General features: G+C 39.1%; 1 protein-coding gene across 8 annotated transcripts in view; it reads right to left on the reverse strand.

Annotated features, from left to right (window-relative positions):
* Nucleotides 1-25,195, reverse strand: part of FARP1 (FERM, ARH/RhoGEF and pleckstrin domain protein 1) — a 219,832-nt gene that overhangs the window by 75,334 nt on the left and 119,303 nt on the right. The window lies entirely within an intron of this gene.

The following is a 25,195-nucleotide window of genomic DNA, read 5'->3' on the forward strand; positions in this document are numbered from 1 at the left end:
GGTTGGTGGCAAGGCCAGTACCTCCACGTTAGCTACTATGGACCCCGTGCTGGAAGGCAGCCACGTGGGGAAGGGTGACAGCAGTACAAAGTATATTGGTGAAATATTAACGTGCAAAGTTCACATGCAAAAATCCAGGAGCTAGGAAGGAGTTGCAGCAGGTGTGAGTCATTCGCTCTTATTTTTGTTGTTGGCTGGACAATAAAATGTTCCTGCTATAATCAGTGAAAGAAATTAGTAACCCCAGAAGGCAATTCTTCCTACCCTAAAGCAGCCGTCTGAGAGTACGCTGGCAATGAATTTTTCCTTAGCAATACAGTTGCACTCTTTAGTCCAGATTTGAGAGGGAGTCCAGACACCTCACTTTTACAGGGTTAATTTTAGATGAGGTGAACCGCAGCCATATGGGCAGCAGGATAATCCTATTACTCTCTTGAGGTGGTTTTTAGCTACACCAAAATAACATTACAATTTTATTGCAGTGAAAACAACCTTACTGATTTCAAGCTACACATCCTCACTGCTTAATGTATTTTGAACTGGTCTTTCATTTAGCTCTGTGAAATTACGTTTTAAAAGACACATTTTCAGAGACTGTCATGCCAGTAAGTCCTAAATTATGAATAATGTGCATAACCACATTTAGCTGCAAGCTATGAAGGTATCAAGTCAAAGCAGCCTGCATTATGTATTGTGCACCCAACGCATTATTTTAATATTACTGCTCATTATTTCAGTATTACTCGATTCACCTTCCCCCTACTGCCACCAAAATCCAAAACAGTAAGTTATTTATGCATCTTCCAGTGCTGAATACTTTAACAGATTTAACAACTCTTTAACTTTCAGAAGACTTCTAAATAGTAAAAAATATCTCCCTCCATGTACTTGTTCAGATCATTCTTTGGCACAGTCCGTAATAGGGAAACTTTTAATAAAAATGCATTGCAGCATCTGAAAAATTTCCAAGACTTCATAAAAAGGAAGTTTGGACACATTTTTCTCCCTTCTCAAGTTCATTTAGCAATTATTTCACTGATCATCAACAAAAGGAGGGCGGCGGGGGGGGGGGGGGAGAGTATCTACTTAAATAAAAACTGGCAAAATGGCTATTTGATCCTATTTGTCCAACTAACCTGATCTCAGACTGAACTGATCACTGAAAGGGTTTTTTGTTTGAGTGTTTTTTTTTTATGTTACTGAACTGTGATGTCAGGTTACACAGAAGTAAAATAAATACTTTATTTGGAACATCTGCAAAATATAAGTCCCATCAGCGTCTTTGCCAAGGTAAGAGTTTCATGTGAATGCGTGGTGTATTCTGTTCCTCTTACACCTTCTTCAAAACTGCTGCAAATGGATCAGAAAAAAGGTTCCCAATGCAGTAGTAACAACTGATAAAGAGAAAATAATTCCTTTACTTTCATCCAAAAGACAAAGGTACACTCATCATTTACACCTACCATAATATATAGACAGACATTTCTTTCCTTAATGCCCTATTCCTGTCATTCCTGTCATATTTGAGTGTGCAAAAATGAACTGTCACTATTTGGTCAAGCTAAATAAATATTAGAAAAAAGTTAAAATCTCAAGAAATTAAAATAAAATGTCCTTCCCCAGAAATCTTCCTAAGAAACTCTTGTATTTCAGATCAGTGTGACCTCCAAATTACTTTTGTACTTCAGTTTAACGGCTGAATAGAATTGCTAGCGAAAACTTCACCCAGCATTTTCATGACTATTTCTGAAGTCATCTACAGTCAGCACTAAAAATAACAACCCCACACCCTTAGCAGCGTGAGCTTTCTCCGTTATATGAAGTTGCTTTATATACATATATATACACACATACACACACACACGTACACATATTTACAGCTCTGAAAAAAGAAAAGGCTCATGAAAAGCAAATAACCTCAAAGATGAGATTGAGCAATAGGGTTCTTAAACAAATAACCCTGGCTGAAATTTAGACTTCAAAGGAGGCTTAAAAACTATTCACAGGAGGACCATGCTGGCATCATCAGGAGACCAAATTCATACTTCTCCTTTCTGGCAGAAAAGGAAATGTGTATTTCGTGTTTAGCAATTGTCTGTTGTTTAAAGTTTTATTGTTAAAAGCAATAAGCGTTGGTCTGACGGTTGCTGCTCTGGACATAGCACTACCATGGCACTGGGCAATCCTCTGCCCTTTCTCTCCTCTCTTCCCTCTCAAACAGCTGTTAATCCGGTAGGAAGGATAAGATAATTAAAAAAAATAGGCTAAAAAGATGCTCTCTTGCACCTGGGCTTACTAGTTTTCACTTCACCATTCAGCTTAGGCTGGGTAGATAGGAAGTCTTGGAAGAAGCGTGGTTTGCTACTCTGTACACCGGGTTAAAGCGACCTCTTGCAGTAGGGACACAAAAAACGGGTTAAAAAAAAAAACATTGCAGTCAGTAGTGTTTATCACCTCAGCGGCTTAGTGCCTCACGATCTCAAGGTGCACGCTGCCTTGGACACGTGCAACGAAGGGAAGTCATACCTCTCAAAAGAGCAACAGCACGCTCCTGCAGCTAATGGTAGGGAGACGAGAGGCTCACGGCGTTCCTGTAGCCCCAAGGTATCATGCCCACTTGGAAAGGATCTGCACAAGGGGCACATTCTCACGCTCTCCTGCTATCTGCCATGGGCACCTTGTTCCTTTTCAGATATTTTCCATTTTAATGTAGCTGAAGGCTCCACTCCTGGCATGGATCCCACATGCTCTTGCATGGACTGCGTACATACTGTCAAAGGCAGGATCGAGGCCAACTGCAGTAACAAAATGAGTCTCTTATACTGCATTAAAAAAAGGCAATTGATCATCTGCTGTTGCTGTACAATAAGACTATTTATAGTGTTTTTTTCTTTTTAGACTTCAGTGGATTGCTTTCCTACCTTGCACTCACCACATAAGCTGTTTTCCCTTTTCAACCAGTGCTTCCTTTCTGTAATCTCTGAAGCACTTTTGTTCATGTTTTTTTTTTTGTTTGTTTGTTTTTTGTTTAAAAACAGTATGACTATAAAATACAGTGCTTATTACTTCAGGTGTCTTTTATATTAAGTATCTGTCCTTAAAAAAAAAAACAGAAGCTACACTGCACTTTTTTCCCCATCTGTCCGCCGTGACAAACATGAGGACTTAAAAAATGACTAGTTTTAGCTCTGTGATTATTAGCTAAAAATCGACACGACAAACAATTACCACAGTAAAAACATATAGGGAAGGATTTTAATAACCATTTCATTCACTTGCATTTTTTAGCACCTGCTCGTAAAGAAACAGGTAATTTTCTCCTTTTGAACACAGACAGATTTGTTGTTGTAGACAAAAAGACATGAATAAAATGATTTTTCCAACCAGATTTTAAACTCTTCTGTTTCCCCAGATCAACTTTACCAGAAATAGCCACCTATAAAATTCAGGTGAAAAACTGAATACTTATGATGAAAAGATTATTTCTGCTTCTAAATAACCCTCTTTAATAGTTAAATAGTGTGGAACAAAAATGAAAAAGATGATCTAGCAAATCTAATGTAAAATTGTATGATGAGGCTATTTTCAGTAGCGCTTGATTAAACTTTTTCTTACAGCAGAGTCAGACATATAAAATTCAGCTATAGTAATTCTTCAAGTAGCTGCAGATCTACATAATTACAGCACAGTAAAGCTATTGGAATTGGAAGCTCTGCTTGGTTTCTTTTTCCTCGGCTCATAAAATCACAGCTTTATAACTTAATAGGCAAATACAACCCACACTTACATGCCATTTCTCTATCTAAGTGAGGAAATAAAAAGAGAGAAGAGACAGGCTGAACAGCTTCAGAACCGAGCCTTTCTTAGCGTGGACTAACCTATCGTCTTCAGATACAATGATCCAATCATTTCATTTCATTTTTTTTGTAGTTCTTACAAATGCAAACTGATATCAGTACCAATTTTATTTCTGTCCCTTAAATTACTGTAATTTCTAATTGATGGGGAGTTTGTTACTGCAGACCCAGCAAAAACCACCACAAAACTAGTGAAGTCCTTTGCAAAAAAAAGAGCCTATGGGAGAAAGAGAGGCCTGGATAATTTCCTCACCAAGGAGCTTAAAGGACAAAATCCTACAAAACTATTTGTTTTGCAGGTTCATCCCATTGTCAGCAATGCCAATGGAAATCTGGCAGTTCTCATCCACTAGCACTGTAGACCAAAATTATTCATTCTTTGGTCACTGTGGTCTAAACATACATCTGTTTATTATAAAACATTATTCATGGTGAAAAGCAGTAATAAAACACTTCATGATTAGTTTCACGGTTCCCTGGTTTGTTTTACTGCATTATAGCTTTTTAACCAGTTGACATCTACCTCCCAGAAAAATGCAATGAATTTTATCTTGACTTTGTATTGATTAAAAAATAAAAATTACACTTGATACACTTGCACCTCAAAATCGCCTTATGAGCTTTAAGGGGATGCTCTGATCCCCTCAGCTAATCAATGCAGCTGCAAGGTGTCAGTTTTGTGTGGCTGCGACTCTCTCAGATCTGGGAAATTGTCCCGACGGCGATAATGCACATCTTCACTTGAAATGTGAATGTTGATTTCGGTATTGAAAAACAGAACACCCAAACGAACTGCAACAAGAGGTCTCTGCATGGGCTAATTTACTTCCTGAAAAGCCCAAAGCCTTGTTTCTTGTACTAGAACAGTTACTGCTAGCTTCCTTAAGACTGTTTAAGGCAGGTGTTACAGTTTTCTGGGGAATCAGTAGTAACCAAGCAAGTCTAAAGCAATCGTTTAAAGCTGCAGAATTTCACACACCAATCATCCAGCTCTTGGGGTCTTCCAGCAGACTCTTGCCAAAGCCACCGTTTCTAAAGCAAAATTACTTTAACATTATTTTGAAGTCAGAGTGTGGACTGGAACAATGAGACATTAAAAGAACGATGAAAAAAGTTACTAAATTATCTTATTCCCTTAAATTAGCTCCTGTAAATACTGAGTCATGTCTGCCCAGTTTCACTAGCAAAACTAGAAAGCAACTTGTGGTGGTTCTTTATCCCATTAACAAGGCAAACGTCCCCTGAGGGAAGAGACTATTTCCCTCTCGAACCAGCTGCAGAGCCCCAATGTCAAGCAGGGATGACTTGCAAGAACCAGAGCAAGCCCATCATGAACTTCAGATCTTGAGGTGAGTTGCATGGCAGCGCTTTCCTTATAATCTGAAACAGACTGATTTGCAAATCGACATGTAGGAAAAAAATGGAAGGCAAGGACAATTTTGTGTGCCGTGGCTTTGCTAAGATCAGGTCTATTCTAACAAAGCTTGCCTGAAAAGCTATGGTGGGTAAGAGCTGGCTTGCTGAGGGGATGCAAGAGTGGAGGAAGGCACCCAAAGCCAATACAACAACGATGGCAAAACCCTTGGTGGGCATCCAACAATGTCACCTTTTTGAGAGAGCATCTCTGAAAAACCCATGCTAAATTGACGGCCAGGAGGAGCAATGGCCTGGACAGAGCTCTCCACCTGACAGGGACCACCAGGAGCTACAGAGCTGTGCTCTGGCTGTGAGCACAGCCACTGGGCCCACCCATGTCATGAGCATGGAGGGCACCAGTGTGTGTGTGTGTGGGGGGGGACCATCCTACAATACTTGTTTTCAGAAACTAGATGAAAGCTTGATGTGACGCTAATACAACCTCATTTTTCACAAAGTTTGCTATACGGAAAGCTGTTTTACTCAACTCGGGATGTAAACACATACCTGTCACATAAATGTTGATACTATTTTCCCTCCCTGTGAGCAAAAATCTGAATGAGTTTAACTCCCGGGCTCAGTGCTATTTAGCAACATACTGCTCGCCTTGTTTCTCCTGACGAGCTGAAACGGAGGTTCAGAACACTCATTAAAAATACCTCAGATTGAATTTCATAGCCCACAACTTTTGAAAAGGAACATAATGGTACCATTCAGTGCTTTTTGCGTAATTCAGCAATGCAGCAGCCAGCACGTAACTGGGGATGGAAACCCCAATCTCTGTGAACTGGCCCCCCGCCTCCCACTTTTCCACTCCTTTATGTTTCAAGGAGAAACCCTCTAACCACCTCCTTGGTGGTTCTTCTTTTAAACACCGGTTACCATTTGAAAAGAAAATAAAATCATTCTATTATTCAGACCACTTTCTTCTCTGGTCTGTTTTCTTTCCCTGTTCATTTTTCCCCATTTTCTTTAGCTATGAGCAAACACTTCACCAGAATAAAGGAATAAACATTCCTGAAGTTATCAGATGTGAAAATAGAACCCTTATATGCAGTTGAAAACATGGCCAATGCACAGTTATAACTATAGTGAGAGTTATGAACTACAAAACCAGACTGGGAATGCAAAGCAGTTATTTACTTTTATTTGGATGTATTTTATTTTATCCGTTATGCTAGTAAGGCCCTTTAAACCACAGATATTATACAAATGCCAGAACTTTCAGGCCCACAAAAATGAAAAAAAAAAAAAAAAAAAAAAAAAGAGTAATGCTCAGCCAAAGCATTAAATTCTAAAGCTAAACAAAATCAAATGCAACACAGCAAAAGCTTCTGATAATTCCCGTTCAGACCTGCATCCATCTCCACATGACTTTATTAACCTGAGCAAGAGCTCCATCATTCAAAATTGTACGTATTTTTCTTTTTACTTTGATAGTGGAAGAAGAAGCCATTTAATCAACACGACACAGAACTTTTCACCACTGGATTGCTAACTTGAAACTACACCTTAGATCCGGCCTTCAGGCTGTGGCCGCTGCGAGCCTGCAGTGTATTCCTGTTGCACCCTCAGACCACTCTGCTCTTGCCTTCAGCCACCCCTCCAGCTGGAGCCCAACAGCTGCAGCGCGAGCCAGAGCAAGGCCGGTGAGCTAATCCGGCATGAAATTAAAACAATTAAGAGTTTCTGTAGGATCAGCTTGGAACTAAGCTATCTCAAAAAATTGCTTTGGTCTGGTAAAAGGAAGTCTTGGCTGCAGTATCCTACAATTATACCAGATCAGATGTAGAGTAATCCTGCATTTCACGTGTCGACCTGAAACAGAGATGGTGCCAACTTCATTCCTCAACAGTATAATTCACACTCACAAAGTGTTTTTTAACATAGTCTCTGAAACACAACTTTTATAGTTTCTATTTTGCTTAAACGTACTGTTTTCTTTTATGCTCCATCTGAAGACATGTGTTGTGCAGACTTAGTTACTGTGATTTGGGCTTTGGAGAAAATATTTAAAATAAATCTTTAGGCAGGGCAGATTTATAAAGGCAAACAACTACCTAAACTGTTTCTACTTAAGGCCAGAATACAGCAGCATAGTATCAGACACCACTTGGATATGGATGAGCTTTAGCAGCACCAACAGACTTCATGGGAAACAAGCATTCCTTGTTCAGGATACATCAGGGAGAGCTCTTCAGGGATGTGTTATCGAAAGTCAAACATCAGGATGACAAAAATCGACCTTTTTGGCTATGTTTGTAGTTTTACGTTGAATTCCTCCAGAAATAAAGTTTTAATTCATTTAACCTTAAGGAAGGTGCGTATACTCGGAAAAAGCTTTGATTATACCTAATTCTTGTTTCTTCTTAGTGATGAAAAGCAATTCCTTACGTGCTTAAAAACAGTATACATCTCATTTTAAATTGACTTTTATAGATCTGTTGTATTCAACATTAACATTCAGGTAATTACTGGATTGCTGGGCTACGTGAAGAGTGAGAATTTTATTTACAATGTAACAAGATAATTGGATGCTACAAGTGATTATTATTGAGATGCCATGTGAGCATATAAATTAGAATCGCCATAGAATTGTTATTTGTCAGAGTTTAAGCAATTTGTCAGGAACAAATTTCTCCACCCTCTGCTTTTTTTTTTTTTTTTTTAAGATAAATCTAAATTAATCCTACCTAACTCTAAGCACTTAATTGAGGTGCCTAAGGCAGAAGGGTAATTTCTCAAGATTCCCATCTAACCAGAGGGGAGATAGGTTCTTTTAGACTACGATTCAGTCACCATAAGATCCGAAACACCTAGGACACAGCCCTTCTTCTTCCTGTGTTTGTAATGCAAAGTAACTACAGGTGGGATAAATCTGGGCTCATGTCTTGCTGAAAGACAATTTTATGTGGAAATATATCCTTCACAATATTTAAGTTTAAAGAGAAACTTTAAGAATGGACAAACTTTCACAACATAAAGAGCTTCAAATTTAAATAAAACAGAATTTCAGCTCATATTGAAGAAGCTGAAGACCTAAAAAGACTGCTAGTTTCAGAAAAAGATCTAAACAAAGGTAGAGTGTTCCCACTCCTTTCTTTGACAGGCTCTCAAGTTCTCCCAACACAAAGCCAAGGGGGATAAAACTAAGGCAAAAGGAATGCTTTGCTTGCTGAAGGTGCACACAAACCAAGACCGAACCAGCCAAAGGATGGCTGCAGCTAACATCAGCCCGTATTCAGTATCCACCTATATTGCTTCTTTGAGGTCAAACTGAGAACGTGCAGTTGCCATGAAAATGGAAAACACAGCAAGCCCCTATGAAGCAGCATGTTCAGCACAGTTTCTGCCACTGCCCTGGCAAGACTGGGTTTGCCAAAGCACTGTACCAATGATCAGATCAATTTTTTCTAGGAACAGTTTTAACAGGATGTAGAAACCTTCTGATAAACTTCAGGTGTCAGCAGCTACTCTGGTAATACTAATTATTGAAAAGATGGTCATATATAGACGGTCAGCGTTAAATTCTAAGCATGATTGTACTGGCTTTTATTAAGTGACTCATCAGAAGATTACTTCAGATTTGTTCTTTTTCCAAGCACATATAAATCGTTTTGTCGCTCCTGTGAGGCTTAAATAATATCCTTCATCCTTGCTGATTTACAAATTGGGTTATTCATGTTCTTATCAACATCCAAGTGAAATTCTGTGCCAGTATATATACACCTTTTAGGCCGCTCCACTGAAACACTATCTTGCTCTCAACTTTAGAAATTGGCTTTCTTCATTCTAATAGACACGGAGAAGAGCATCCCTATCATGTCTCAGGTAACTCTCCACAGGGAAGAAATTTCTCCATGCAGAAGAGACCACAATGATGTTTATCTATGATTACTGCTTGCATGATTCTTTTAGCATCTTTTCATGCTAAACCAGTTATAGTTACTGGTTAAGATGATTTTTTTTTGCTCATCTTTAATCACAATGTCTCCTCATGCTTGACAAAGAACTCCATGTGACTAAAACAGAGGTTGCCCTGATTTGGCATTAAGGAGTCATTGTTATCAGCTCTTGCTTTTTTAGACAATAAATATTTAGTAATTTGAGGGATAACATTACTTAGTACCAAACAGCCTGAGACACCCAGTCTACTCCCACACATCAAACAAGGCCTTGGCCAGGAACACTGTATGGGCTTCGTGAGATGAGAAAGCTTCATGGAGCCGTGTGTCACTGGCACACTTTAATTCTTTTAATTCTTGCTAGCTCATTAATACTCCTTGATAATTTCATACAAGCCTAATAAAGGCACCAACTGCAGAATCCCAGTGGGAGACTCCTGCAGAGAATTCAGGGAGCTGAGGAAGCTGGTCCTCATGCTGCAGATAGGGCTTACACAGATCCTGCATTTCAGCTTCTAGCCATCCAGAGTTCACATTAAAAAAACAAAACCAAAAAAAAAGTCTTGATATCCGTAGTAATAAGACAGGTCTAAAACCAGACTGAGAAAATGCCAAGATTAGCTAATTCACAGAGGTCTGTTATCACTGGAATTTGTATCTCCTCGCCCTTCCCGGCCCCTTATCTAAAAGAGTTATAGATATGTATTACAGGTACTTGCAGCAAAAACTGGCTGCTCTAAGAGCAGAGCAAGGTTTACTCAGTGACAAGATTATATAGTGATTGCACTGATGGATACATGGGTTTAGTGGGTGGATTTTGGCTGTGGGACAACTATACTCGGCCACAGTCTTTGTCTTGGAGAGCACTAGTAACTGCTAGTAAGAAAGTGTGCAAATGCGAGCAGCCAGATACCTCCCACTGCGCCCAAGTGCCATCCTGTGCTTAGAGCCACAAGTTGCCACCTCATCCTCTGTAGCCTAAAAGGAAATGAGAAGGTGCTGAAAACCAGGATGCGATTCAAGACTGGAAACTAACACTGACCAGATAATTCATTCCATCCACTGTATCATAATTGTAACTGCAAATAATTAAAGCCAGGAAAATGAGAATTATGAACATCACTGTCAGAAACTCTTTTTTTTTTTTTCAGATGGCACACCTTTCTTTCTTGAATATAAAGTAACATTGTTCCCCAGCACTGAAATATGGTGTTATTCACCCCTAGCTATGCATTAATTGTGAGACATGCAGATCTGTTTCCACATTAATGGGACTGATGTCCCCCCCCACCCCCACGACCCTCTGGGCCTTGCTTGGGTTGATTCTCCTCTTTAACTGTAGGCAATTAAGCATCCAGTTGCCCCAGACTTCCTTTACAGTAAATGGAAAGAAAGGATACTTCCAGAGGAAAACTCAGGCCAGTCAAAGTCAAATAGAAGAATTTGGCCTTCATCTCATTCCGACTTCTGTTTTCCCACTGGTTTATGCTATCTTTAAGTTGGTGGTCTGCTTACTTTTTCTTAACATTAACATTCATGAGCTATTTTGTCTACTGTGCCGTTAGGAACCAGATAAGTGCTTACACAAAAGATATTATGTGTAGCTGACATCATCAGAGTATTTTAAAAAGCCTTCTGAAAGCTGAATTCAAATCACTAGACTACTAAAGACAAACATTTCCCAGTAAAAAAAGTAATTCGTATCCATTAAACTGCTCTCACCACCAGCTATTTCAGGAGATCCTCACATTAAATCAAATATTTAAGGAAGGGTTTACGTTTATTTCTGAGTGATGCTGAATGTATCTGGATATGTGCCCTTGCTGGAGATTTATTATTAGGGTCAGCATTCCACCAAGTAATTTTAGAAGTTTGAGAAAACAAATGATGTATTGAGGTCAATTCTCTGACATCACATGTGGATCCAATACTGAACATAAAAATTCCACAGACCAGATTTTTGCCAACGCACAAAATCCATTGATCTTGAAAACAGTGGAGACATGAACTTGCCCCATCAATTGCACTTCTTTAACAAAAAGCCTAGCACTTTTCTCCTGGCAATTACAATTAAGGTAAGACACTATTAAAATCTGTTTCAATCCTCATCATCACTGGTAACAACATCTACAAATGTTCCTAAATACGTTTTTGACTATTACTAGTACATTAACAGTAACAAATTCGTCTCATGGTTGAGCTGTGGGGTGATTGCCTCAGCTCATGAAGTGTACTCACATGGCTATACCAGTGGTAACAGTGCAATTAAATTCATCTACCTTAAGCTGCCTAGAAGTTGTGTGTTTAGTCTCAGCTGAACACCCAAGGCTGTCTCTCCTTAGTCAAAGGAGGGAAAAGTATCGTGAGAGAACAATTTGCCCCATCGAAAGGTTGCCCCACACACCTGGGAGGAGTTGTCCAAAAGGGGCACCTCTCTCATTGCACTGGCAGTCGAGGGAGCCTCTGCCATTCCCTCTGATTCAGAGGCTCAGCTTTCAAACTGCTGATGAGAGGGCAGATTCATCTTACTCTAGAACTTAGGCAAGCTAAGATTTAAGGTCTGATGCTTTTTTTTTTTTTTTTTTTTAAAAAAAAAAAAAAAACACACTTGCCTGATACAGGGTGTGCATGATGCATTTCCTTTGGGGGAAATAGGGAAGAACAGAAGAAACATTTTTAAAAATGTTATGTATTTGTTTTAATAAGATAACGGTCCCAAAAGGGCTCAAGAGAACACAGCAGACACGAAGCAGGAATGAAGGTGGTAGCATGGAGAAAGGGGGCAGGTCCCCATAGCTAAGTGCTGCAGAGGCTACTAGCAACAGCAAAACCCTTTGTTTTCTAAATGTATGGCACAACACTGCTAAATCAGAACTACAAGCAAAACACAAATCCAGTGTTTCTGCATAGTAGAAATAATAGATTCCTTTCAACATCATGTTGTATCCTATAATAAAAAGAAACTCCACTAAGTTTGTTGCAGAAAACACTAACATTGAACAGTTTCTAATAAGCGTCTATAACGTCAACAAAAGGAAACCACAGAATAACCACCACAAAACTCAGCAGGACTACTCTGATCAAATGCACGACTATCTTCTTTTAGGGCTGAAATGGTGGCTTTAAGGAGATCTGGAGCCCAACACCACCCTACTGAAATAGGATCAAAATTTGACTGTGCAGACCCAGCCCATGAGGCACCGAGTGCCCACTGTGGTCGCTGCAGACAAGAGGCAATGCTCTCCACGAGCTCAGCAGCTGGCAAGGCCAGCCAGCTTGAATGGTGCACGCTATTTCGCAGAGCACAAGTGGCCCCCCAGGCAATTTTTTTTTTTTTTTTGCTAGTAGAAAATTGCTTGGCAATGATCTTCAAGAACAGTGAAGAAACTCAAATGTGAAAAATCCAGTAATGGTGCTTTATGTGTAGGCTGTTGTTTAAGGTCTTAAAACCGATGCCAAATAATGGAACAACATGCCTGTCTAATACCCATACTTTTCTAGTTATGAGAACTGGTATTATCAATTAAAAGAAACACTTAAATAACTGATACAGTCACTCTCTAATTCCAATATAACCACACTTATAAATTAGTAAATGTTTTGGAAAAAGTACTTGCTAAGAACCATTATATATCTACATATGTATATAATTATATTAAAAATAGACATATGTATGGCTTTTTCCTTCATCACTTAGAGCAATTGCCTGAAAAACACACATGGCATACACAATGCGTGCAGTTGTACAAGGGATGATTTATAGGCATGCTTTAACAACTGTATTAGCCAACGGCAAAAAATCTGCTTACTGTTATTTCTAGCAATAATATACTTTACTAGACAGCCAGTCTTGTGTAAAGGAGGAAAAAAAATCATAAAACATTTTAAACACAAACCTTTTAAATTGATGCTAAGTTGTTTGTGAAATCTGTTTTTGTGCATTACGTTTAAGATGTTTTGTGCAGTGATTGCTAGCCAAGTATTCTATATGAGGGAGGGAGTCTCCAATTATTCACAATAGGTTTTAAATGCTACACTGTAAATCACTGTTCCTAGCACCACAAATGCCCATGAAGCACAAATAAACAAATAAATAAATGAGATTAAACAAACAAGGCTTTGCTTTCTTTGTTGAGAATGTCTGAAGATGCTTAAAGTTGACAACAAACACAGCACAATATCCAAATCCTACAGTAGCAGGTGTTTAATGAAGTTGCATCTCTAACCTTCAAATATTCTTAGAAACAATTGTCTAATAATATAATCATAAAATTACTTTCTAGGATATCACAAACCATGATTTAGAAATAAAAATATCACTCTCTGTGGTTTTCAACAGATATTAGAAACTACAGAACTTATCCTGCAGTTACACCAGTGTAATACTCTAAGTATGCATGATATACTATTACTTTTAATGGGTTTTTCATGGAATAAAAAGGAGGACTATTCATATGGAATCATGAACCACTGCTATAACATGAAATACTGTATTTTCAGAGTGTCAATTACTTATACAAATATTGTCTGAAATTTTTTAACAAGATTTATCCCTCAAAATGACCTTTCAATACTTATTACTGGGCTCTACTTATGTGAGAAGACTCACTCACCTTTTAAAAACACAGCACTGGAGATTTGGTCCCTTACAATCAGGCAACTTGAATCCAAAACTCTTAAATAAATCTTCAAAACTTCTCCTAAATCAAGAGCCTTACTAGCCTGAATTACTTTGTGAGTACCGTTTCCACCAAACAACGGGCATCTCACCTGTAATAACACGCACTTTAGAACCTGCTACTCAGTCTGTTTTACTTCCCTACTTTATTTATTTATTTTGTTTTAAACCCTACAATGATTGTGTTGATGACTGCATAGTAGATTTTTAAACTGGTAGTTTATGTTTGCCCAGGCAAGAGGTCATTTTGCCCTTGACCATACTGCTAATATATGGGATTTGTCAGAATATCCGCTGAAACATCAACTAACACCCTTCCAACATACTGGCGTCGACAAGGCGGTACACACTTGTGCGTGAGAGTTTGGCTGGGTAAAGCCTGCCTGGATGGCGTCAGCTGTATTACAAACGTTACCCTCCAGACTACTAGAGTATTCCCCATCAAATCTCTGCTCAGAAGTTACTTACCAATATTGTAACACTAGCTGGTGTTCTTATGCTAAGGCTGAATTCGGAGGAGGAAGGAGCTAGGTTTCTAAAACACCGTAGCGGAAAACAATTGGCCAAGTGACCATCCCGTTCTTTGAAAGTCTTTTCCAACATTCTTGCAAGACAAGTGAAAGGGCCAAGAACAGGATTGGAAAGGGTTGTTCCAATGCATCACTAATGTGTATACAGGTATATTTGCCTGTAGTCAGGCTCGTTACCAAAACCCACATGCTACCAAGATCCAGGTACATATCTAAATCATATAAAAATAAAAAGAATAGGAAACTTCTCCTACTTCATAACCTTATACTCACAGTCAGGACTGAACCCGTAAGCACTAGGTTTCCTAAGCCTTCAAAGCACATCTTCCTCCTTTACCAACATTTTTTTCAATGGTTTTAGCCATGTACCCAAACAACGACAGAAAAAGGTTAAAGAAAAAACTAATCTTGGCCAAACCTGAGCTTGCCTAGCACCTTCACCACCAGCATCTGAATGTCTGAAGTAATAGAAGCAAAGCAACTTACTGCAGATTCCCCCACAGGAGAACTGAAGTCCAACCTGGAGCTCTGACAAGGAATATGAGCTGATTTACAACAGTCAGCTTCTGAGCTACATTCATTTTTTCCCCCTCCATCTCACAAAAAGAAGAAGTCCAAAAGCAGAGTCTGCCACAGAAGGCACAGTAAGCCTCTCGACTAATTCCAGGGCTGCGGAGATGATACGTTGCTGCAGGGTACAGGAGCGGGGGGAAAAGGCAGGGGCTGCTTGCCATCCCTTCTACCTAGGCAGAAGCACCAGCAACTCTTTTCCGTACGAGATCTCGTGCTTTGTGTATGCACCAAAATAAGGTGAAAGTAACCGTACCCCTCTGTAGAGGTGGAGAAGAGAAAAGGAAGTGTAAATACCTTTCATGGGGTACACCTGTGTTAAACAAGAACAGACAGTCAAACACTTAAACCAAACAAAAAATGGGGATGAGAGAGGAACTAAATAAAAGCATGCATGTACATTGCATTTTCTTTTTAATGATCCTTAGCTTGTCACTTTATTTTCAAAATAATAAGTTTATATTTTATATATATCTGTCACTTGAATAAAATGTTCAGACTGTTATTTCTATTCTATGCGTGCAATTCAAAGGAGACATGTCCCTCCTGCCCCCAGAAGGTAAAACAAATTCTTAGAGTCATAATTCAAAAACATAAGACAAACATATCCCAAATGAACATGTTTTTGATACAGGCAGCAGTACTCTTGCACAACTGTTGGTGAAATCCAATGCCTCTGATTGCACACTACAGTTTCTGCATATAGCGATAATTATCTAGATTTTCTAAAAATAACTTTTATTATAGTCCAAGCTTTTTTGTAGAACTCAGCAAATCAGGTCCAGAAAATCTGGTACTGTGGACTTCCATGTGATTAACATATGTATACTCAAAATATGCCTGACCAGAAGGCACAGATTAACATTCATTTATATCATGATTTATTTGCAAAAGAGATGACTCGTTACGACCTGACAGTGGCCCTCAGGAAAGCTTGAATGCTGCATGAGATGCAACAGCCCAGCCGCCTTCACTCTGCCATTCCCAAACGAAACTTGTGTCTTGAAACACACATAGATTGATAGTCCTTCATTATGCACATCTGATCCAGCAGATACTAATAACCACGATGCTTGGGAACTAGATTATCAGAATATCATTTATTAAAAGAGAACAAAGCCACGGGAAAGGAATCTCAATTTCAGATACTACCATCCCTGACCCAAACCAGATCTGAAGCACAGAAGTAAAAGTGTGAGATGGAGGCAACAGCTTACACAGAGCTCATCTTTCAGAAACCTAACCGCAAAGGATCTGACCTGATGCAATGTATGTCCACAGACACTGCTTTAAGTGCATCAAACCCAAGGACCCTGATAGAAATTTCAAATGAAATCTTTTAGGCAGCTGAGCTGCAAATCTTTAGCTCAAAGAGTATCCAAATCGACACTGAAAGTCTCCAAATATCAACTCAGTTTTCTTATTTTTAGTATTCAAGTTTGAAAAGCGTGTTCTTAAACTACGACTTAAATGTGAGGTAAAAATAATCTATAATGACCAGCTGTGACAATCTCCAGAGAATTTCCATCCTGCCAGAACATTTACATCTTTTCCACTATAACTTCCCGTATGTCACCAGTTAAACTAGTTATATACTAGGCTAGAATACACCACCTGGGACATAGGAAGCATACCTTCTCCACATTCTTCTCATACTGCTGTTAAATCACTTGCACATTAACTTCTACTTTATCTTTAGGATGAACTGGTAATCAAAAGTACATACATGCTTCTGATCAATAGATTTTTTCTTAGGGACAGTGTCATGTTACCTCCTGTAGGCTACATTACTTTCACTGCAACTGAATGAGTCCACATTTGAGCTCAAACATACAAAATCCTTAAAATTTGCTCACATCAAAAGATGCTAATTCGGTGCAGAAATTTGTATCCCTTACAAGGAAAAAAATTTCAGAAGAAGCTGGGTAAATAAACAGATAAACAAAAGGAATGTAGAAAAGGAGAGAGGGAGGAAAAATAAAGCCTAAGCAGTAGGTTAAAATGCATCTAAGAGGCCAAGCAAGAGAGGTTGAAAGGTAGATGCAAAGGCAGATGGTGAACAAAAGCAAGGCCACTGCGGGTGTACAAGGTAAAGATAGCTGGAGGCTATACTTCAGTGCAGAAATAAAACTCAGAGCAAAATACACTCAGATCAGCTAAAGCATGATGTTAATATAGTACCAAGTGAGTATTAACCTGGCTATGATTATGTTTAGGCTAGAAATCAGAAGATATTTCATAACTGGTTGATTAAGGAGGTTCTAGAAGAGTTTTCAATAGGAACATACAGGGCATAAACATAAGCACACTTAAGATGAAGTGAAAATAAATTTGGGGATGGAACCATGTAGCATGGCTGCTTGCAATAAGAGAAGATTGTACTCAATAACCCAGAAAATCAAGTCCTGTCGTACACTCCCAAAGACAACCTAAAGGAACCAGACAAACCAAGCAATGCCAGCTCATGCTTTTGTCATGAGCTTGGAATTTTTCTTCTTAAAGCTCCCGTGACTGAGGCTGATGGGAGAATCTGTTTCAAATTTAAACAGTGAATAAATACAGTGTGAGCCTGGGGTTCGAGGAGAAACATTAAAATATGAAGTCTGCAAGTTCAAAAACCAGAAGGCAAATAAAAGGACAAAACATCTGTTATTTCTTAAAATCTTATGGTTTCTAAGCCACTGGGGGGAAAGAGGGCTGATTCATGATTTCTGAATGCTTAGGTTGACAATTCAAAGAAGCAGAGTAAAGTGTAAAGGAGTCCAAAACTTGATACACAAAAGCATTAGGATGCCTAAAAATGGAAGAGCGCAGATGCCTAATTTAAACAGCCAACTTTCAAATGAGACTTTGCGAACTGCTTTGTTGCCGCTGCTGCTTTTGAGCAGTAAACAACCACAGCCCTCGCCTTGCTCAAGAACTCTCTCTCGAGTCTCCTGTCCTGGCCACAATGTTCTTTGGTTTTTAGCTGCTTTGAGGTCTTCTCCCTTGGTTTTGCTCTGATTCACTGCCAGCTGTAGTTCCTCCTCCTCCCCCTCTCGAAGGTGATTGTTTCTGAGCCAAAAATCAATGGATGCATTAAGAAAAACTCTGTAAAATTATATTCATATATAATGCAGATGACGGACTCAGCCCTGATAATGGACTCATAAAACTTCTTCAGCTAATTTCATATAATTCTCAGGTTTAGGACTGTTTCTTCATCTCATTTTTAAAGCGAAAACTTAGCTCTCAATGTGGCCCACTCACATTCATTTATATATTTGTAATCAAATGATACCAATTATCAATTACTGCAGTAATACTATTATTTTTTTATATAATTTAAAAGTTAAAGTGTATTATTCTCCACAGATTCCTGAGAGCTTTTGTTCAACCCTCAAGACAGCATCAGTCACAAATATTAGGTAGGGGTAGCCAGTATTTTTCAGATTTCTTGTTCGTTTTTTTCAGATATGGGCAGGTAAGAGTTTCAGGCACAGCTGGTGGGTTGCTGAAGATCTCTTTCGCCCCAGACTGTTGTCCTGTCCATGGTACTTTCAGAGCTACTTTGGCTCTCTGGTCTCACCTCTTTGCACTTCCCTGGTATTTTTCCAGCTTTGACTGCTGTCTTTTTATACCGTCTGCTACCTCAGACATGACCCATCACAGAACCAGGAATCTCTTCCTAGCTTGGACAACATCAGGACACAGGAAGCACTTTCCACCACCTCTCTTTGACAGTATGAGCAAACTGCAGTTATGTATAAAAAACCAAAAACCAAAAAACTCACATCTCTGCTGTAGCACTCTGCTACATGGACAGCTTTAAGCCCTGCATTATTTACAGAGCAAAATTGCCTTAACAAGGAATATATGCTTCAAAGGATGACCTGACCTCCAATTCTGTCACTCCCTCGTATATATAGTGATATACAATTGCCTTTTGTTTTGAATTTCATGTAGCACAGGCGTGCCAAACCTACAGTATGGCACAGCTTGTACTGGATGAGTTTGAAGGGCTCTCTGACTCATACTTCAGTAGGTAAACATGTCTCTACCACCCAATGAAAATGCTTGTATATATAAAGAGCACATAGGATACTGACACCCAACATGAGACCCTATTCATACATACTCTAAAAAAAGAAAGCTTATGGAAGATAATTCAGGCAGCTATGATAAATAAAACACAATGAATTGGAAAAAAATCCTTTTAAAATAGGGCTACATAAAAGTTGACATTTCTGTTTATGTCAGTAGCAAAACAATGAGCAATCATTTTATTCATTTTCTTTTTTGAAAGATGCCAGGTCATACACAACCTTTTTCACTATCATCTTATCTTATGTTAACAGGCAATACGAGTCAGGAGGCAGCAGATATCAATCTCTAAACTCACTCACAAATACACTCCATCTAGGCATAAACTTGGGCTTTGGTATTTGCGTCTCCATCCCAACACCAACTACACTTCATAATAAATTCAAGTTTAATGTCAAAACGCATCCATTACTTCTGGAGCAGGGATGAGAGCTCATGACCATGATTGAAGCATTTTTGGCAGTAAGTTAGAAAGCCAGGCTCCCTTTACCCTGCTCTCCTTGAAGCCACAAAAACAGAGAAAGAAAATACTAAAACTAGAACAACAACAACAACAAAACAGATGAGCATCTCTCTCTTCTTCCTGCTGGCTGGGTTCAGGGTCCCTGCGCAGCGTAACGAAGGACACATTTCTGGTCAAGGCAGTTCAGATGGGTAACTCTGAATTGCTAATCCTTTTCCAGGTGCCCGATATCCAGCACAGCGAAGCCAAAGCTTCTCAATGAATCTGTGGTGCAAAGTCATCACCTAAAGAATCAGTAATAAACAGTGACGCCTTAAACTGACTGGCAGTAGAAAGACTTAGGGATTTGTTCTGACTTTGTCTCTGTTTTTTTAGAGGATAAATACAAAAACAGAAAACAAAACTGTTTTTAAAATTCTTGTTAATTGATGCTAGCTGTTATATATGAGATAGGTGAAAGAAGGCTATTACAAAAGCATTGCGAGCCATCAGTTTCCCTAAAGCACTGTCATTGCTAGAGCAGAATTGCTGCTTTGGAAGCAGTTGCTGACCTTGAATTTGCATGAAAAGGTTAAATATTTTAGTGGTAACAAAACAACTGTTCTATGAGTAAGAGTTTTATATTATCCCAAAGGCCATGATTTTGTTTATAAATTACTCAGAAATAACTTTTCCACAACATAAACTCTTTTACTTGAGCACATCTCTAAAACTGCATTAGTGGGTTATGCCTGCAGTCCAGGAGATGAGAATTCAAATCCCTTTTCATATTTTTTTTAAAACATTGTTTCTGAATGCAAGGTTGGAAGAAAAATTACACAAGCATAATCCTGTCTGTTCCCTCTCCAATCTAAAATGCAAACTACAGTATAGCTAAAAGAAGAAAAATCTGATAACATCTTCAAGAAGTTCTTAATCTATAATTAATGTCAACAACCTTTAGAGTCTGTAATTCTTGCATCACACATTCATATTTTAAGAGTACAGTAGTTTTGAGCTATGCTGTGTATGGAAACAATTTAAAAATTAATGAACTGTCATTACATTTAATGAATAGCAGTATAAATAGCATTTTTTCATAGGTTAGGCACTAATTTTTCCTTTAAAATTGAAAAAGAAAGGTTAAGCACTGTTTGTTAAAGTTGCAAAAGTCAGCCTTTTAATTTTACTTTGTTTATTTACCTATGATCATAATAGTTATTATGCTAGTGTTCCTCAACCCACCATGGGAACTGGACAGCGCTGTGAATTGGTTTTACTCCAAACCCACTATCCAGCAGTGCATTGATGTTCTGTGAATTTTTAAACACATACAATGACTTTCATGCGTATTCATTTTAAAAAGATACAACGACAATTAAAAAGCAACGGGTTAAGTCTGTTTCAAGAAATATTCAACTCACCATTAGCCATTCTTTCTGTAACTAATATCTCACCCTTTACAGCATGTGAAACACTTACTTATTTTTTTTATCTCCTTCTCCTGAACTCTGTTTTTCTATATGTAAAAATCTCTGAAAACAGCCACCCAAAAAGGTTCTTCCACAAAAGAATCTCTTTGCCCTCATTTAAATCTGTATACTTCTAATGAAGCCGATCAGATTTACTCCAGACGCTTGAGGGACTCAAAGCACACACAAGATCGTCCTGTCAGTGAGCACAGGACTCTCTTGCCATCAGTCACAAGACGACCCACATTTCAAGCTCCGCTAAGAGAAGGCAGAGCTTCTCTTGGGTATATTGCAGGGGATACTCAAATTCCTGTAAAATACAGACTCCTCACTGGGCTAAGACACACAAATGGAAAGCAGGAAAACAGTATATTCCGCGAGAGGAAGAGGTTTCAACACTGCTGCAGCAAACAGGAAACAAATTATCATGCAACAAGGTATAGCTAGTATTAGGAGTATTTTTTAGGCCTTAAAAGGCTTTGGCAACACACTTCTGAAGATGACAACTGCAGACAGAGTCTGCTGTAGGTGGACTACGCTACTGTTGAAGGAGATTGGAGATGGATGGAAAGGATCAAGTGTTAGCATTTCAATATAGATTCAGTTTGGATGCAGTGATGCTTATAAGCAAAAGCAGAATTGGCAGGTATAATGATATAGGCCATAAAGCCTACAAATGCTCCTAGGTTTATTTGGATGGTTTATTTTAAGTAGCCAGTACTTGTCAAATAAGCTAAATGCTACAGGAGCAGCAGGTTGTGCCACCTACAGTTAGGGTCAGGCACTTGCCATTATTAAATATCATTTTTGCTTGCTTTTAAAAACTTGCTAGGCCATGTTTCACACTAGGCAGATGTTTTTAGGAAAGTTTCAATGATAGCAGTTGAGGCAAAAACCAAAAAAATGTAAAAAGGCAAACACAGATTGTTTCCCCATCTTAACAAGCCTTGCAAGTATTGCATTGCAAAGGTTCAGTAGCTACCATGCTACTGAGAAAGGATTTAAAATCAGGACAAGGAATAGCCAGCCTAAAGTCAAGATTCTCATAACATTACACTTATTGCTGGGATATAGTCTAATTTATGGCATAACAGATCAGCATAAGAACCTGGAATAGGTTTGCAGCCTTAATCCTACAATGTGCTTATGCTTAAAGGCTCAATTTAACAACTGGAACATTCTTTTAGAAATTTTTATGCAACTATTTAAGATTTCTTAAAGAAGAAAAAACTTTATGAAAGTTCCATGCTAGAATTTTACACAAAAATGCACACATCCCCCCCCCAAAAAAAAGAGAATATGCAAAAGATTTATTTAAAGCTTAAGACAGTGAACAGAGTAAAACAATGGTTATTATATGATCATTTTCCCTTTGATTCCTATATTGTCTTCTGGAAGGACTTAAAGATTTCAGTTTCTTATAGTCTGAAATTAATCTATGACTTAGCTCTCTGACCATGCCATCAACTGCATCAGATATTTTGGCAGTAAAAAGGAGCACATACTGAAATTATTTTGAGGCTCTGATTTGCATATACCCAAGCAAGCATGCAAATCAAACCATGACATTGTTAAAAATCCCCTAGGAGAGCCCTACATTTACAACTCTCTCTCTCCGCAACTGCTGTATCCCATTAAAAGTCATCTCAATCACAGAGAAGCTTGTGGTATATTAGTTCCCCAAAGGGACTGTAGTTTGCTGGCATATTATCTTGACTACCCTGTGCGCTGTGCTGGGACGCCAGCTACCTGAACAGCATGGCCCCTACGGGAAAGCAATCTCTGCAGGACACTCAACCCAAAATTGCCCTTATCATTAGAAAAGGGTTAGAGTTGAAAACTTCCCTAAGTGATGAACACAGAGTAACAAGAATTTCTTTAGTGACAGGCAAACAGAAGACTAAAACTACTTTAGCTGCGCTGTAGACAAGAGCCTGGATGTTTACCCTCTGAGAGCACCTCCCGGCTCTGAAATCTCTTATCCCACTAGCTGGCGTACACTTCCCTGCAAGATAGCACGTTTTACAGAACAAGCCTTCTCGAGGGTTCACCTTCATTCTGATCTCCACCTCTTCTTCTGTCCTCAGAAGGATACTTAAGAATACGAATTAAGATATTATTTTTGTGATCTATTATATCCTGTCCTCAACTAACTTGTAGGGATGGCAATGCTCTTTGGGCAGAATTAAGCAGTCTAGTCTCTTACTTGGTACATTTACCTCTCAGTTAAGCTTACCTCTTACTCAGAGGCACACTGAACAAATTAATGACTACCTAGTGCTTAATCAAATATGAAGAAATAATACAAAGAAATAACCTACCATGAATAAAACACTCCTTTCCTTTTGGTGGGATGATGATCAAATCTGAAGGCTGAAGCCTTTCCACATGCTGAAATGCATCTCAAACATCAACGCCTGACAACCACACTTTATCAAATCAAATAAGACCGTTAATGCATGCAGCTTATTGCTAGCTCTTCGAGAGAGAGAGAGAGAGCCATCATCAAAGCCTTCCTGTAATACCAGAGGTAGAAACCATGATCCCCAACGCTGGCCTTGAGGGATATCACAGCACATACAACTTGGCAGAACTGAAGCTAGGAGTAAAAAGAAGTGCTCCTGAAAGGAGCCCCAGGGTTTGTTACGGTCTTCCGCCCGTGCCCGTGGCAGCACATCTGAGGAGCAAAGAGGGCTTGGGGCCCTGCTCCCAGGAGGTCTCCCTGGCCAAGGCTACTCACACTGCTGCTCCATGCAGGCTTCAAGCATGATGCCCAGCCCTGGGGTGCTCAGCAGGTTTGCGGACTGTAATGAGGAAGCTTTCTTGAAACTAATAAAACTGGCCCTTTTAAACACGCTCTAGTGATTTCTTTTTCAGTGAACCTTGCACCTAAGAGACAAGAAGAGAATTTTCCTCTTCCTTTTAGTCTGATATTTGGAGTTAGAGTCACATACAGCAGCTACATGTGCATGCACAAAACCTCCCCTGCCTTTTGGAGCGGGGAACAATCTCCTGAAACCTGCAGATCTTCTATTTGCTGCACACATACATGCACATTCCTCCACCACCAACACGTTTAAACATAAGGAAGATTCAGCTCTGTTAAGTCTCACACTCAACATGCGGTTTGCAGTTGGCCTCCCACAACTCTCCAACCCATCTTTTTTACACCTTGGCAAAGCTATCGCTTTTCTTCTGCTCCACATGGCTGTCATTTGGGCTGCAGCTCCTTGGCAAGGCCATCACTGGAAGTCAGACTTTCTGGGCAGTGTATTTTTTGCTGCTAAGTGGAGCTCCTCTTCGGTGATCCCAGCATGTGAACGCCCTCTCTGCCTTATGACTAAAATGACTTATGCCTTATGACTCTTACCTGCATTCTCTTAAACTGAATTTTTGGTAAGTTCATTTGTCTGAAAAGAGGATTTTGAGGGACCCAGAAAAATAATTACAAGCACTCGCTCATCCTTTGATTGTGCACGAAGCATTACTCAAAACACAGCACTACACCTTTTTATCATTCAAAAACAATTGCATATTCGATCACGAAAATTTATAAGATTTCTACAACATTATGTGGTACCTCAAAAAAATTCAAATGTTTCCTATAAAGACCTTCGCCTTAACTAGGTTCACAAGTCGTCTTTCCTCGCTTCCCTCTCCATCCAAAAGAGGGAGTTAAAAAAAAAAAAAAAGAAGAATCTTCATTCATACAAACTCATCTGATATGGACACAACTTGCTGAACCGAAGGAGTGCACCTTCCGTTCCTACTGTTACAGCAAGTACTAGCAATGTACTATTTGCTTGCACTTCTGTTATTTCATGAGGAAAATTACAACGCATGAGGAAGAAAATTCCTGCGTTCGAACAGCTTTGTCATCCCCATTCTACAATTATGGGAGGAGGGAAACCAGCAGAGCGCCACATTTTCGTAACTCTTTGGGCATCGAGCCCTTAAATTTGCACTAGCAAGCTCTGACTTTCAGAGCTGCAAACAATGAAGCAAAAACCTCAATTGTTTTTATTCCCTGCTGCTCGTGTCTTGCTCCTTCGACCTCGCAAGAACCCCCACTGATTTGTTGTGGAGAAAATACTTTACACTTGACCATGATGAGCTTATTTTTCTTTCCCTTTTAAGCATCCATAGATTCCCACCATGCTAGGGACATCATAACAAATACCTCATGTTCTTCTTTATCAATATCAGATTAGTCTTTCTAGTGGTTAACATAATTCATGAGAT

The sequence above is a fragment of the Rhea pennata genome, chromosome 1, assembly GCF_028389875.1.
Source record: "Rhea pennata isolate bPtePen1 chromosome 1, bPtePen1.pri, whole genome shotgun sequence".
Taxonomy (NCBI): domain Eukaryota; kingdom Metazoa; phylum Chordata; class Aves; order Rheiformes; family Rheidae; genus Rhea; species Rhea pennata.